The 17,748-nt window shown below is 41.6% G+C and overlaps 1 protein-coding gene across 2 annotated transcripts in view; it reads left to right on the top strand.

Moving 5' to 3' along the window:
- LOC114641660 (gastrula zinc finger protein XlCGF26.1-like) overlaps nucleotides 1-17,748 on the top strand; it is a 180,039-nt gene that overhangs the window by 151,393 nt on the left and 10,898 nt on the right. Inside the window, exon 1 of one of the 2 annotated variants that reach the window (XM_051927448.1) lies at nucleotides 14,079-14,204. The exons of the other annotated variant lie outside the window; for it this stretch is intronic. The gene's annotated coding sequence lies outside the window, so the exon portion shown is untranslated. Of the gene's footprint in view, nucleotides 1-14,078; nucleotides 14,205-17,748 lie in introns of those variants that run through there. 2 annotated transcript variants of the gene reach the window in all.

Below are 17,748 nucleotides of genomic sequence, written 5' to 3'. Positions count from 1 at the left end.
TGAGGTTAACTACTGATTTTGGTAGTAAGCCCACCAAGGAAATTTTGGAGAAATTAACCCAGAGCGCAACATCGTTGCTGTCTCAAATTATTTTTTAAGCAACTTTCACAACTAAGTCCTCATCAGAGCCCCAAAAGAATACACACTGAAGAAAAACACAGACCTGGACCAGAACAATGTGGTGACAATAGCCAAAAGAAACAAAGGAGAGTCCTTTGGAACCAAAGACCAGCTACTACTAAACAGAGTGATCATGGACTGAGCAAAAAGGCGGAGGAGCCTACATGTACCATGGATTAAATACAAAAAAAGGTTTTGGACTGTATACCTTACTCTTGGATCATTAAATCTCTTAAGTCGATACAAAATCCTCCTCATTCTGATAAATGTAATTTCAGCCACCATGCCTCCCTGACAAATTACCTGTTAACTTCACCCTAACAGGAAAAATCACTATTCTGAACATAAAATTAAAGCGAGGAACTTTTCAAGGGGGCTCCTCACCCCCCACTTTTCTGCCTGACATTACACTCATTAAGCATCCTTCTTAAAAGATGAATGTGAATTTCCCCTTGGGATTAATAAAGTATCTATCTAAAAACCTTGGCCGTGGATTTCATATCCGCTCTCAAAATCAACCGGACCCTCCGATTGTCACTCCCCTCTTCTTATTTATTGATAATTTGAAGCTGTCCGGCACCTGGAGGAGCAGCTACACTTAATAAAATGGTTCAAATAACATCAGAATGGCATGCTGGCTTGACAAGTGTATCAAAGTTGTCTTCAGTAATAGATGTCGACCTTGATCAGGAGTATGCTATTAAGAACCTGAACGCTGATAAACCTTTCAAAAACCGGAGTATTAATGAGTATGCAGATATAAACCGTAAGACCGACTGTCGTCAAGGAGTACATCAGCTCAACAAAATGGCTCCTTATGAGCTCCCTCACTACACGTAACAAAATCCAAGCTAGCACTCAATTTGCGGTCCCCACGCTATCCTACAGTTTTGGAACTGGCCACAAAATGACCTTCATAAACTGGACACCAAGCCAAGAAAATTGCTGCACGCATGCCAGGTAATTTGCAAGACTTTGTGTATCCCAAGAGTTTACATTCCAAGATCAGAAGGAGGTAAGGGACATCTTGAAGTTGCCTACACTTACAGATCAACAGTAATCAGACTACAAACATACCTGATGAACTCCAAGGACCCAAATGTAACAAAAAATATTCAACCATGAAGTAAGGAACCCAAAACAACAGCCACGATAAAACTTGCTCATCTATTCCGAAAAAGTGAAGAGAGAGCAGAAACTCCTGTGCCTTGCGCCCAGATGAACTCGGTACCACACAATAAGCGACAGAAGGAAGAGTTCAAGAAATCAGAGAGGCAAACAAGGAGAAACGACTACAGGGGTAACGTTTGAGCACCTAATGTCTGAAACTAAGCGATATTCCAAAAACCTTCTGCCCAATGATCCCCGAGAGAGAACTTTTTAAGACTTTAAGGACTTTCAAAACTCAATGTTTTTTTGGAAGAAATAAGTGGATTGAACTGGCGAGCTCTGTTGAGCTGAATGGCCTGTTCTCGTCTAGAGTGTTCTAATATTCATCGCTGTGGAAATCGATTCTCTCAAATATTGTTGGGTCTTTTGGGGCTCTGAAGACTTCTTAGAGTGCCTACTTATGGCTACACGGGACAACTGCCTGCACACCAGCTGGTTTAAGGCAGTGAAAGGAGGACGTGGCACCACAGATGAAGGCAGCTTCTGCCTGACTGAGTGAAAGTCCAGTAAACTGGACGTTGTTATTAAAGGTAAACAGTCTAGGAAAGCCTGGATCATTGCCTAAGTGGCAAACATATTTATATATATATATTATAAAGAAGTTGTAGGAACATAGCAAATGTGGAAGGGAACAACTGAAATTGTGCCAGTGGTGGTGGCATCTACAGCACTGACTTAAAACTGTTGGGTATTCTGTATACAGTAGTGTGCAAAGGTTTGGGCCCCCCTTGCTTAAAATATCTGTTAGCGTGAATAGTAGAAGTGCCATCTTGAATGTTATGCCTCTTGGTGATCAGGTCATCTTCTGCTCACATTTCTTGAAGATTTTAAGCAAGGTTACATTTTTGTTTCCATCATTCACTGGTACAAAAATACCACAAAAGTGAAAAAGGCCCGAAGGCAGAAGTTCAGCCCCTCCACACAGTCAGTCCTTAGTAAGACCCCACAGCTTGTAAACACTTTGTGTAGCCCGCCAAGAGTCTTTCGGTTCTTACTTGAGGTATTTGCTTCTAATTCTGTGAGATTCTATGGCCGTCTCACCTGCCCTGCTCTCGCTGTTTTGAGATCTCCACAGATCTTCAGTGTTGTTTAGGCTGGCGGGCTGTGGCAGAACTGCCAGCTTGTGCCCCTTGAGGTATTCCAGTGTAGATTGTGAAGTGTGTTTCAAGTCATTATCTTGTTGTAGGACTCGTCCTCATTATAATTTCAACTTTCTGACAAATGGCGTGATGTTTGCTTCCAGAAGTTTCTGGCATTTATTTGACTCCATTCTTCCTTCTACCAATGACTTGTCCCCTGTGCCACTGGCCGCCACACAAGCCCAAAGCCTGATTGATCCTTAATAGTCAGAGTCATGGTCTTTGTCTGGAGTTTGCCCCCCTGTTATCTCCAAACACACCTTTGCACATTTTGGCCATAAAGTTCTATTTTGAAGTCATCAGTCCACAGGACTTGGTTTTCCAGAATGCATCAGGCTTGTTTAGATATTCATCTGCACACTTCAGGTGCTGAATTTTGTGGCCGGTATGCAGGAAAGGTTTTCTTCTGCTGACTTCACCATGAGTCTACTATTTCTAGAGAGTAGAACATTGGACTACCACTCCAGAGTCTGCTAAATCTTCATGGAGGTCTTTTGTACTCAGACGGGGGGTTTTGATTTGCCTTTCTAGAAATCCAATGAGCAGTTCTGTCAAAGTTTTCTGGGTCAACTTGACTTCCACCATTCCTGTTCACTGCCTTTTCTTAATAACATTAGGAACTGAGGAGACGGTGACCTGAAAACGCTTTGCTGTCTTCTTGTCGCCTCGTCGTCCTGCTTTGTCTGATTTGTCAGAGGGCCTGGCAACTGCTTTGAGGAGCCCATGGCTGCTGATTGCTTGGATGGTTTGAGGGGTCCAAGAATCTATACAGCTTAGAAATTTCCAACAAATGGGGTTTCCTAGTGATGAGTGTGAACAAGCCAGAGTCCTGATGGGCTGATGAAGGTCTGAGATCTTTAATATCTTAGAGGGGGGGAACACACTTTGGCATGGTGGTCCTCCTTTTCTCACTGTACAATTGTACAAAACAAACACAATACACTAATCTTGTATCAAATACCAAAAGGAAATGTGTCATCTTGAACTTTGTGCCTTTTGGTGATCAGGTCATCTTCTGCTCACTTAACTACTCACAGGAAGAGACATTTTAACCAACGGGGGCCCACACTTTTGCATGCCACTGTATACACTTTTATTGTTTTATGGTGGTCGTTGTTAATTAGTAAGTTTGATGTGTTCTTATTCTTACGTTATTTCTATTATTTTGTTAATTATGAACTGTCTTTTTAGGTTTGCTTGTGTTCCTCGTGCTTTGTGGGTGGTTCCCCCCAAGAGATGGGACCACCCTGATGTCATAGCTGTCGGGTCCGTACCCTCTGGCTTTATGTATAAGCCGAAAGTAGGACCTGGCAGTGAATTATTTTGTTTTCTTGGACCTTTGAGTATTTCTGTTTATGGTTGGATATTTTTATTATTATTATTAAGGATTTTTTTTTTCTGGATTGTGTTTTTGGGACCTTATTACTAAGGACTACCATTTTTGGCAACTCCTATTCTTCTCTTTTTGCTGTTAGAAGCCTGTCCTTGTATTTTTTCCATTTTCTATCCATTATTCAACCTGCTATAGCCCAACTACAGGGTCACGGGGGGTCTGCTGGAGCCAATCCCAGCCAACACAAGGGCGCAAGGCAGGAAACAAACCCCGGGCAGGGTGCCAGCCCACCCCAGCTTTTCTATTTTCGTTCATAAATTCTTTCTATAAGTTTGCCCCTCCTTCACAAACTGAGGCTAACGGTTATCCTCCTCCTTGTGGGACTTTCTGATACATTTTTTTGGGACTCCTAAGTTCTTTTTGAGGCTTAAATCCATTTTGGGCCTACAAAGCCTGAGGCAGGCCACTAGAGTTGGGGTTTAGCCCCATTGTGGTGAGGCCTCTCCCAGGCAGGTATGGGGGGGGCCTGTCCCAGCTAGTAAAGCCTTTTTTTTTTTTTTGGGAGGCCCAACACCTCCTGTTCCCCATTTGTGTGTCTTCATGTCACAACAAAAAGAACATCAAGGTCCATTTTGACATCCTAAAATTCAGCAGAACCTCATAGGAACTCCAAAGAGGAAAAAAAAAAATGGACTGCTTTTCTGTGTTAAACGATTCTCTGGCAGTAGAACTCTTCATTTTGCTTAATTTTTCATTCTTTTTTGTTTTTATTTAGTTATAGTTTTGATCAGTGGTTCATTTTTGCCCCATTTTTTGTAGTTTTTGTCCCATTTTATTATATCTTTAAACTCTGTATTTATCACATTGTGCACCATTTGTGTTGTATGCCTGTCAGCTTAACACATGACATTGTGGCAGTCTGTGACAACTCCTGATAAGGTGACAGTCCAAGGCTTCCAGTGTCCTCAGAAAATGCCAGAATCGTGTAACTCATCCAATCCGATGTTTTGTTTCTTCAAGTCGCAAGAAGTTGAAGTAAACTTTATTTAATTTAAAAAACGCTTCATCCTGGTCTGATTCTCTTTGTGAGCAGTGAGATGAACACGCACCTTACTGTCTTTTACATTTACTTGTTGATATTTGCAGGTGCAAACTATTTCAGACTTTGAAATTTCATTTTTTTTTTTTGGTTTTTGGGAAACTCTTACTTTGGTTGTTTTTCTGAGATCCTGTTAAAGTCTGTGCTTCATTTCTGTTTGTAACACAGTTTTATCAAGTTTTTTTTTAATTTATATACTGCATGTTCATGAGGGGCATCCAATAATTTATCTACCGCAGTAGATAAAAAATATATATATATATATATATTTTTCAATGCAGTCCCCTGATAGCGCCATACACCATATTGGTCATAGACTCAGGTGCCGCCGAGAGTGGCAGCCTTTTCAGCAGCTCCGTGTACGACTTTATTTTTCTACTTATTTATTTTTTGTACTTGTATTTTTCTCTTTTTTTATTGATCAGTCATCACTTTATTTGTGAATTTCCCCTTGGGACTAATTATCTATCTATCTATCTATCTATCTATCTATCTATCTATCTATCTATCTATCTATCTATCTATCTATCATCCACTTTTCCTGCAATGATTTTAACCCCTTTGAAAAACCTGCAAACCAGGACGTCATCATCACTTGAAAACCCGCCGTCCACAGAGCGATTTCTTCAAAACTCGGAGCAGGAAATCATCTGAGGGCGTCAGGTCAGGACGGTTGGGTTGCGCTGATGGCTCAGCTGCTAGAAACCATGTTCTCGGATGGCAGCCTGTGATCAACGTTGACAGGTGAACCGAGTCGCACGACGACTCCTCTGAGCCTCCTGGCTCTGGGAATGTTAGACTCGTGTGACGGGTGTCTGCTCACACTGACACGTAATCGAACACTAGACACCGTTCAACTATCATTTAACGATGATAGCGCACAGGTTTGTTTAAATTGGGCGGTGAGTAAACACACAATGCAACACTAACTAGGATTACACAAGACAATATAAAGTACATTAAAAACATAAAATCAATCTAACAATATCGGGAACGAAATTCCTTTTTTGTTAAAAGGATGGCACACAGTCCACACTCTATAAAAGTCCTTTAAAATCATGAAGTGCAGGATACAACCTTTAGTAGTGCAGAGTCCAGTTTGCCCCAACAATTAATCGTCCACCGAGGCACTCTGTTCACCAGACGCTCGTTTCCCTATAGAGGTTTTGTCAAATCTTTGAATCCCTGTCGGCGTCTCTTCCACTCTGGGCTCCTTGTGTTGCTGTGACCTCGGCACGCCTCGCGTCTCGCCTGCCAGCTTTGCACGGCCCTTCCATGTGGCTTCCCTCTCTCTTGCTGGACCCACAACCACCGTCTCCTTGTGGAGCGGTCTCTTCCTCCTTGGAGGTTAGCATTGGCGTCCTTGTGCCTCACGTTGCACCAGCCATGTACCCCAGTCTGCCAGCAAGCCCCCTGTGCCAGTGTCTTGGCAGTGTTCTCAATGGACTGTCCTTCTCCTGCCAAAAAGTTTAAATGTCCTTCAGTCCCTGCCTAGATCAGCAGGACAATAGATTAAACAATGGCACATCCAAATTTCCTGGGTTTAACAAATTGTGTACAAACATTCATCCATCCATTATCCAACCTGATATATCCTAACTAACTACAGGGGTCTGCTGGAGCCAATCCCAGCCAACACAGGGTTCAAGGCAGGAAACAAACACTGGGCAGGGCACACACACACACACACACGGGACAATTTAGAATTGCCAATGCACTGAACCTGCATGTCTTTGGACTGTGGGAGGAAGCACACACACAGACACGGGGAGAACATGCAAACACCACGCAGGGAGGACCCGGGAAGCGAACCTGGGTCTCGTTAGTGCGAGGTGGCAGCACTACCCACTGCGCCACCGTGCTGCCCCTGAGGAGTAAACCGCAAGACAATAATTCTATTTTTATATTATGTTCATTAATGGACAATCAACAACAAAGCAAATGAATAACATATTGAACAATTATTGTAAAAGTCAAGATGAATAAATCAGACTCTGCAGCTGCATGAATAAAAGGTAAAGCACCACTTCCGGTTAGCGGAAAGAGACCAAAAGTTAATAGGAATCTACGTTTTGTACCGAATACTGTATGCAAAATTTGTTTGACCGAAGTGAAAGCGGACTCGGGTTATCGTGTTTATTCTCTCACACACACATACTCGCACAGATGGAATTCCAAAAACAGTGTTTTCAGACTCAGTCAGGTCCAAAACACCGAGATTCGTCAAAATCTCAACATGGAATCTTTGGAGGATTACAATAAACCCCCCCGCCAGACACACACACACAGACATAGATAGATAGATAGATACTTTATTAATCTCAAGGGGAAATTCCCATACTCCAGCAGCAGCATACTGATACAATAAAACAATATTAAATTAAAGAGTAATAAAAATGTAGATAAAAACAGACAAATAACTGAATCATGTTAACGTTTACCCTACCCGGGTGGAATTCCACTTCGGATACAAGAAAGTGGAAAAGAAGAAAGCAGGTATAAATAAACAGAATTCAACCCCTCCAAAGTGTGTTTGTTTAAATTAAAAAGTTTTTGTTTGTATGTTTTGTTTAATTAATCGGATAATCGGTAAACATATAAATATTTCAATAATTAATCCAGGAAATGTCTTCTAGTAAAAGAATAAGAAAGCATACCATTGAGGAAGTCCTAGCAGAACGCTATTGATATGAACTATGAAGACCTGGCGTCACAGTTTGGACTCTGCTGAGGGTGACGTGTTTGCTGAAGCAGTCGACGCAACTCTTGACTTGTGAGTTCTGCGAAGTGTAACTTGGAAGCATCGCGCTGTGTGGGTCTACAGACCAAGCACCATCGGTTAATCATGTCTGCTGCACATTCACCCGTGGCTGGTTTTTGAAGTAGCTGTCTTCCCAGTTTCAACTACTTAGCATACTGGTGAACTGGTAAAGTCACGCCGTACATGCTTGGAATTACTCGTGGGGACCCCCCCTGTCCCACTCCCACTTTGGAGTGAGTATCACTGACACACATTACACAGACTGTTGTGAGAAACTCTTCTTTGATTAAATGTTACTGAGTCACCCTGCACTGCGCCACACCACCACTCACAGCCCCCACCACTTTGATCAAATCTTATTGCACTGAGTAGGCCAACTTTTGACTTGTATACCCAAAAATGTGCGGTTTAGGTTGATTGGCCCCTGGGTGAATGGTTTGGGTGTGTGGGAGTGCCCCCTGGCCACGGACTTACTGTTCTCTGCTCTACACCCAAGGCTGCCACGAAAGGCTTTGCCACCAGCACTGGCAGAAATTGGAATGGAAGTGTAGGAATGTACTTAGTTTATTCTAGATAAGAAATGGACGGAAAAAGCAAAAATAACATGATAGTGTGAAAGGCACTTTATAATAGATTTGAAAGACACTATATGAGAGAAAGATTAATAGATATAAAAGGCACTATATGATTGATAGAGAGTGTGAAAGGCACTGTATGATAGATTAATAGATATGAAAGGCACTATATGATTAATAGTGTGTGATACTTTATAATAGATATGAAAGGCACTATATGATAGATTAATAGATATGAAAGGCACTTTATAATAGATATGAAAGGCACTATATGATTAATAGTGTGTGATACTTTATAATAGATATGAAAGGCACTATATGATAGAATAGATAGATATGAAAGGCATTTTATAATATATATGAAAGGCATGATATCAGATATGAAAGGCACTATATGATTGATGGAGTGTGATACGTACTTTATAATAGATATGAAAGGCACTATATGATAGATTAATAGATAGATCTGAAAGGCACAATATGATAGATTAATAGATAGATATGAAAGGCACTTTATAATAGATATGAAAGGCATGATATCAGATATGAAAGGCACTATATGATTGATGGAGTGTGATACGTACTTTATAATAGATATGAAAGGCACTATATGATAGATTAATAGATAGATATGAAAGGCATTTTATAATATATATGAAAGGCATGATATCAGATATGAAAGGCACTATATGATTGATGGAGTGTGATACGTACTTTATAATAGATATGAAAGGCACTATATGATAGATTAATAGATAGATCTGAAAGGCACAATATGATAGATTAATAGATAGATATGAAAGGCACTTTATAATAGATATGAAAGGCATGATATGATAGATATGAAAGGCACTATATGATTGATAGTGTGATACGTACTTTATAATAGATATGAAAGGCACTATATGATAGATTAATAGATAGATATGAAAGGAACTTTATAATAGATATGAAAGGCATGATATCAGATATGAAAGGCACTATATGATTGATGGAGTGTGATACGTACTTTATAATAGATATGAAAGGCACTATATGATATAGATTAATAGATATGAAAGGCACTATATGATAGATTAATAGATAGATATGAAAGGAACTTTATAATAGATATGAAAGGCATGATATGATAGATATGAAAGGCACTATATGATTGATAGTGTGATTCGTATTATATAATAGATATGAAAGGCACTTTATAATAGATATGAAAGGCACTATATGATTAATAGTGTGTGATACTTTATAATAGATATGAAAGGCACTATATGATAGATTAATAGATAGATATGAAAGGCACTTTATAATAGATATGAAAGGCATGATATGATAGATATGAAAGGCACTATATGATTGATGGAGTGTGATACGTACTTTATAATAGATATGAAAGGCACTATATGATAGATTAATAGATAGATCTGAAAGGCACAATATGATAGATTAATAGATAGATATGAAAGGCACTTTATAATAGATATGAAAGGCATGATATGATAGATATGAAAGGCACTATATGATTGATAGTGTGATTCGTACTATATAATAGATATGAAAGGCACTATATCATAGATATGAAAGGCACTTTATAATAGATATGAAAAGCACTATATGAGAGAAAGATTAATAGATAGATATAAAAGGGACTATATGATTGATAGTGTGAAATATACTTTATAATAGACATGAAAGGCACTTTATAATAGATAGATATGAAAGGTGCTATATTATAGATGAATAACACACTAACACACTTTGCGAGGCAACAATAATGAGAAGGCAGGAGAAGATGTGTGAAGTGAAGCACAAAACCCCTAATGGAGTGTACAAAATGTAGCCTTCCTCTGTGTATTGTGGGAAGCAGAAAGGACTGGTATGAAAAATAACAGGACACACACACCAAACACACACTAGGGACAATTTAGGATCACCAATGCACCTAACCAGCATGTCTTTGGACTGTGGGAGGAAACCCACGCAGACATGGGGAGAACATGCAAACTCCACGCAGGGAAGAGCCCGGGAAGCGAACCCAGACAGGTCGCCTAACTGCGAGGCAGCAGCGCTACCCACTGCGCCACCCCAACTATATATATATTATATTATATATATATACACACACACACACAGCTCAAAAAAAATAAATGAAGGGAACAGTTAATCGTCCCAGTCTAATGCCAACTCAATGAATCTTCAGGGACATCGGTCCATCCAGTTTAGATGCAGAAGCGATTGTGACTCAATGTCACCTGCTTTGGTGCAAATGAAAAGGTGACGACAGGCACACTGGAGAGGCAACAGCAAGACTCCCCCCCAGAAAAGGGAATGGTGGCCACAGCCAGTCGCTCTCTCCTTCCTCTCTAGTTTGCGTCTTTCTGGTGTCCTTGTCCCTACTGGTAGTGTGAGGGTACCTGCTGCCCATTCTGGTTACACAGGTAGTCCAGTTCCTACAAGATGGCTTATACACATGTGCCATTGCAGGAAGTCTCACGAGTATGGAGGAGATACCAGGAGCCAGGCTGCTACACAAGGAGAGCTGGACAGGTCCATAGAAGGACACCAAGCCATCAGCAGGCCTGCTGTCTGCTCCTTTGTGTGAGGAGGAACATGAGGGGCCCTGCCAGAGCCTACAAAATGACCTCCAGCTGGCTACTGGTGTGAATGTCTCTGACCAGACTGTCACAAACAGACTCCATGAGGGTGGCAGGAGGGTCCGACCTCCTCTAGTGGGACTGTGGTCACTGCCCACCTTGATCATCATTCTCCAGAAGAAACACAATTGGCAGCTCCACCGTTGGTGCCCTTCTCACTTCACAGATGAGAACACATGTGACAGACATGAAAGAGTCTGGAGATACCGTGGTGAATGTTATGCAGCCTGAAACATCATCCAGTGAGACCAGATTGATGGTGGGTTGGTGATGATCTGGAGAGGCATATCCTTGGATGGTCCACCTGCTAGGCTATGGGACCCTGACTGCTGTTAGGAACTGGGCCATTGTCAGACCAGACACTTGTGCAGTGGGCCCTGGGTTCCTCCTGGTGCAGGACAGTGCCCGGTCTCATGTGGCCAGAGTGTGTAGGCAGTTCCTGGATGACAAAGTTATTGATGCCATTGAATGGCCAGCATGTTCCTCAAACCCAAATCTAACTGAGAACCTCTGAACCACTGTGTAAGAGTGCATCAGACAAAATCAAGTAGCACCACAGATGGTCCAGGAGCTCACTGATGCTGTCCATTAAAACATCTGCCTCCCCAGGTTATCGTTCCGGATCAAGCAGCTGAGAAACTGCCTACCCAACAGGCTGCACCTTCTTTCTGCAGCGGTCTACAGGTCCGGGTCCCTGCTGCTTTCATGGCCCCACAGTAGGCCTCCCATTCACTGCCAGCCCCTTAAGTCTCTCAGTGGAGTGAACCATCACTGCAACTCGAGTGTCAGCCGCACACAGTCTTCCAGGGGCTCTCCTCCTCACTCCGGTACCGGCTCTTCCCTGTTTTCCCCCTCTTTACTTTAACCTCCCTGTGATTCTCGTTCTTCCTTTCCTTGGCTTTCTCTCATTTTTGCTCTTGCGCACCCCCTTTTACATGCTGGGGAAAGTGGTTGCAGGTGCAATCGTCCTATTGACACCCTGGGCTGATAACGAGGCAGTTGGAGAAACCGCACCTGCTGGCGGGGCAACTCACTGACTGTCGACCACCTGGCATCAACCTGGAGACGAGCCGTCCTCGCAGGTCAGTCGCACCCGCTCCACTCCACAGCTCGAGTGCGTCTTATTTATTTATTTATTTATTTATTTATTTCGGCCACTTTCTAAACTGCCGAGCTGCATGTTCTTTTTCAGTAAACAGTTTCTGAGTTGTTTTCATCTTCTTTGCGTAGATTGCAACTTTGCAATAAAGGTGGAATAAGTTCTACAGACTTTATCTTGGTTTCATTTTTATTACACAATTTTGGTAGGGGTGTGTAGACTTTTTATATCCACTGTACAAACCACCCATATGGGGTCCTTCTCTCCTCTTCATCCCAGGGCTCTGCCTGTTCTGTTCTCATGGCTGCTGCTTGTGTCTCCTTGTCTGGAGCATTTCATCTTTTCCCGTTCTCATCTTTGATAAGATTCCAGTCTCTCTTGATTTATTTGCTTTCTTTATTTAATTGTTACAATTAGAGATCTTAGGTCAGTCAGTCGTTCATTTTCCAACCTTTTATGATAGATAGAGAAAGGCACTATATAAGATAGATGAAAGACACTATATAAGATAGATAGATAGATGCACTATATAAGATAGATAGATAGAGAAAGGCACTATATAAGATAGATAGATAGAGATAGATGAAAGGCACTATATAAGATAGATAGAGATAGATGAAAGGCACTATATAAGATAGATAGATATATAGAGCATCTATCTATCTATCTATCTATCTATCTATCTATCTATCTATCTATCTATCTATCTATCTATCTTATATAGTACCTTTCTCTATCTATCTTATATAGTGCCTTTCTCTATCTATCTATCTAATATAGTGCCTTTCATCTATCTCTATCTATCTTATATAGAGCATCTATCTATCTATCTATCTAAGATAGATAGAGATAGATGAAAGGCACTATATTAGATAGATAGATAGAGAAAGGCACTATATAAGATAGATAGAGAAAGGTACTATATAAGATAGATAGATAGATAGATAGATAGATAGATAGATAGATAGATAGATAGATAGATAGATAGATAGATAGATAGATAGAGAAAGGCACTATATACGATATAGATAGATGAAAGGTACTATATAAGATAGATAGATATATAGTGCCTTTCTCTATCTATCTAAGACAGATAGATGGGAAAGGCATTATGAGAGAGAGAGATAGATAGATAGATAGATAGGAAAGGCATTATAAGAGAGATAGATGTGAAATGCAATATATAATAGAGAGATAGATAGATAGTTGTGAAAGGCACTATAAGATAGATAGAAAAGGCACTATAAGATAGATAGATAGATGTGAAAGGCACTATATGATAGATAGATAAATAGATAGGAAAGGTACTATAAGATAGATAGATGTGAAAGGCACTATATGATAGATAAATAGATAGGAAAGGCACTATAAGATAGATGTGAAAGGCATTATAAGAGAGATAGATAGGAAAGGTACTATAAGATAGATAGATAGAGAGATAGATAGATAGAGAGATAGAGAGATAGATAGATAGATAGATGTGAAAGGCACTATATGATAGATAGATAGATAGATAGGAAAGGCACTATAAGATAGATGTGAAAGGCATTATAAGAGAGATAGATAGGAAAGGTACTATAAGATAGATAGATAGATAGAGAGATAGATAGATAGAGAGATAGATAGATAGATAGATGTGAAAGGCACTATATGATAGATAGATAGATAGATAGATAGATAGATAGATAGATAGATAGATAGATAGATAGATAGATAGATAGATGTGAAAGGCACTATTAGATAGATAGATAGATAGATAGATAGATAGATAGATAGATAGATAGATAGATAGATAGATAGGAAAGGTACTTATAGATAGATAGATAGATAGATAGATAGATAGATAGATAGATAGATAGATAGATAGATAGGAAAGGCACTATATGATAGATAGGAAAGGTACTATTAGATAGATAGATACTTTATTGATCACTTATTGATGCAAGAACCAATAAAGATACGCGTCCTTGGAGGGAGAGTTATGTTACTTTATTCGAAATAAATTGCTTTTATTAAACATTCATGGGCTTCTTATCAATTATCTATGAATTATCCTCCCTCCGTCCAGTAGATGTCAGTGTTCACATCAACGGTATTTCTTTTCCCGTCCGTCAAGTCGCTCGTTTTTATGACTCGTTTCCTTTCTCGTTGTTTGTTCTGAATGCTATTTGAGGTGCGTGGAGAAAAAGCGAACAGAAGAAGACACGAAGGAGAGAAAGAAAAGAAAAACTGACAAGTGGGTGGAGGAGGACGGTCGGTAAGCAACGGGAGCATCACGAAGGGGTGGAAATACCATGTGGGACATGAGAGGAGGGCGTGGGCTGGTTAATTTAAGGACAGCGTGAGGACGATGGATCCCGAGATAGAAAAGAATAAAAAGGCAGAAAGAGCGAGTCCTGGCAGTCTGTCAGGTCCGTCCGTTTTAAGGATTACCGCCGTTCACGCTGGGGGCCCAGGCTGCCATGTAAGCCGCTCGCTCGTCCCGTCCTGTCCCTGCTCGTCTTTTAGCCCGAGATTACTGTGTGAAGGAATTCACAAAAATCCGCGACTCCGAGCTTGACGAAGCTTTTCTCGCAAATCGCGTTTACTACACGAACAGAGCACCGAAGGAAATGACCTGGGGACACGCGGGCAGGGTGGGATTAATGCGCGGGCTGAAACCACTGAAGGTCTACGAGAGTGGAGGGGCGCGTGGCAGTGACATAAAAACATGACACGTTCTAAATGATGCCATGGAATTCCGAGTGCTTAAAGATCGTAGTGCCTACAGGACACTTGTATTACAGTATTTCTTTTCAATGAACTTGTTGTCTGACTCAGTGGGTCTCAAAGCGGGGTCGCCTGAAGCGGCTCGACTCGTCTGTAATGGGCAGGCAGGGCTTCAGTAGCTCTTGTCACCTGAACAGCTTCATTCTGCCATTTTGTTCAGTTCATTATAGATGTTCATTCTCGCTAACAATCCTCTTATATACTCGATAATCAAGAGTAAACAAGCATATCGCTTTTGTATATTTAATCGTGTCATATTTAAGTGACAAATCCAGCAGCTGGATTGGACTGGCTTGTACGAGAAGATGATCATAAACATAAGATGAACGGCAAGAACCTGAGAGAAAAAAAAAAAAAAAGTGAAAAACCACAAACTGCAACCTGATTTTCTGCTGTTTGGATTTCCACACTCACTTATTGAAGGTGAGGTCTTATCCACGGGGTGTTTGCTACTCAGAATGTCTCACCTGTGGCAGCTAAAAATGTGTTAAACAAAATGATGTTTAGAGAAAAAAACATCAGACGTGCTGTGATGGATGGCCCGCATGGATGAGCATCTTGGCCGGGACTGGATATGGATTCTTACCTGGCCAGGGGGGGCATTATAATGGAAGGACAGAGGAAGACTGGTCATTCAGGGCAATGTCTACCCCAATGCACTAGAGGGCGGCCCCCCTGGGTTACATCACCCCTGAGGGTACCCACAGGGCATCATGAGTACCGTAGTGCTTTGGATCAGCCCTGTTGAGTGCTGAGGGGTTTTGTGAGCCCTATATTTTCAGGTTCTCCGCATTCCCAAGCCACAGTGTCTGGACACTAGAGGTGCTTCTGGGGTTTGCATAAAGGGGGCAGCCTCGCTTCAGTTGGGGAGCCAGAGATGGAAAGAGGCTGAGGGAGAAGACGACATAGAGTTATTAAGTGTTACTGTGCTTGATATTGTGGGAAACGCTTACTGGGAAGCATTTCACAGCAAATCAAAACCTCTTGTGTATTGACAGATTTTTGCCTGAGCCCTTGTGTTGGGTGTTTGTAGAGCTGCAACACCCCCTTTGTGACCACAATGTTTAAAAAAAAATAAGTCTGTCTTCCTAAGAACGGTGAGTTACACAGTCAGCTGGACATGACAACTACAAAAAGTGAAAATTTCTAATAAAACCCAAAGGGTAGACTTAATAGCCAAGTGGCACAAGTCTTACACAATTGTCGAGAGCCTCGTTCATCTGGTTGCCATTGCAGTGAGTTAAGTCCTGCATGGTGATGAGATTGATTGTCCTCTTGAGGTCAATAATCCCCCCCCCCCCCCCCCAACTTGACTGATATACAGCAGGGTGACAGATGACATCAAAGGTTAGTTGACTGAATGAGCCTGGCGGAGTGTGATATAAGCAGGTGGGTCTTGTTTTCGTCTGACACGGCTTTGATAAAATTTATAGTTAATCAGTTAGTAAGGGAAGTAGCATAACAAGGGGATTGTCAGCAGTGACCTCCGTTACAAAAGTGGGGTGCAGGAGAAAAACAAAAAGATTGAGAGCGGCTGGTCTGATTGGCCAGTTTGAGACGAGTTAGTCATCAAATGGCTTCTGTGGTCTTTATTTGTCATTTGTGGCACAGTGTCCTGCTCTTCCTCCGTTGAGGATGTGTAAATCGTGTGGAGCTTACAAAGTGGAGATGGTTTGGTTTTGTTTGAGGTTTGGACTCGACACTTTCTGCATTTCAGTTTCATTTGGGATATTGCGGTCATTCGTGTTTTTCTTTTCTCATCCTGTAACATCATTTCTGCTCACTTTTGTGTTGTTTTTCACGGGGGGGTTTGGGGGCAAAGTGATGTCGCCACAGCTCAAGTGGCGCCTGATTGGCTTAGTTCAACTCCTGTTCACTCCAGCCTTGCATGTTCTGTTAACCCTTAAACTGCCACATACTTGGGGGGTTAGTGCACCCCTGGACGACAAATACTTTTAGCTGCACTTTTCAAGTAAACCTCACAATTCACAAAGGTAAAGTGAAATTTTAATATAACACATTATTTTTCATGCAAAGAGCATCACAGTTACTGCAACACTGATCATTTTACACACTCCCAATGAACAGTAAAAACTTTAAAAAAACTACTGCAACAATCAATTATTATATGTACAAGGTGCAACTGATGCCATTGGTGAAATCACAGAGCCAACTGCGCTTGAACCGTCTGCACACAGAGGCCAGCGCTGACTCTGTCAGGCTCGTCTAGTGCAGCGGCTGAATCCCAGGGACAGTAAGGCTGATTCACTAGGGGGCGCCAGTGGTTACGAGCTGGCTGCTCACGGCCCCAGCGTGCTGGCAAATTGCATTGGAGACCGACTTTAGCCGGTTCCGGCAGTTTAAGGGTTAAACAGTGGGGCAATGCAAGCTGGCTGGAACCTTGGAAACAGTTATAGCGCCATGGGTCTCCCTTTGAATTCAACATAGAAAGGGGAACAGAGCGGGAGAAAAAAAGAGGAGTGAGTGGAGGGGTCGGAAAAGCCACCCCTCATAAGAAGCTGGGGGAGCAACAGCCATTCAGGCATTCCCGCTAAGGCTGCCTGTTGGCTCCTTAACATGTTTAACCCTTAAACCGCCACATACTTGGGGGGTTAATGCACCCCTGGACGCCAAATAATTTTTTGCTGCACTTTTTAAGTAAACATCACAATTCACAAAGAAAATGTGAAATTTTAATGGAACACATTATTTTTCATGCAAAGAGCATCACAATTACTGCAACACTACTCATTTTCCACACTGACAATGAACTGTAAAAATTAAAAAAAACTACTGGAACAATCAATTATTATATGTACAAGGTGCAACTGATGCCATTGGTGAAATCACAGAGCCAACTGCTCTTGAACTGTCTGCACACAGAGGTAAGTGCTGACGCTGTCAGGCCAGTCTAGTGCAGCAGCTGAATCCCAGGGACAGCAAGGCTGATCATTTGCTAGGGGGCGCCAGTGGTCATGAACTGGCTGCTCAACGGATGTACGGCACGGACTGATCAGCTCCAGCGTGCTGGA

The sequence above is a fragment of the Erpetoichthys calabaricus genome, chromosome 5 (assembly GCF_900747795.2).
Source record: "Erpetoichthys calabaricus chromosome 5, fErpCal1.3, whole genome shotgun sequence".
Lineage (NCBI taxonomy): Eukaryota > Metazoa > Chordata > Cladistia > Polypteriformes > Polypteridae > Erpetoichthys > Erpetoichthys calabaricus.
The sequence above is the reverse complement of the archived record's forward strand: the minus strand, read 5'-3'. Positions and strand labels throughout refer to the sequence as shown.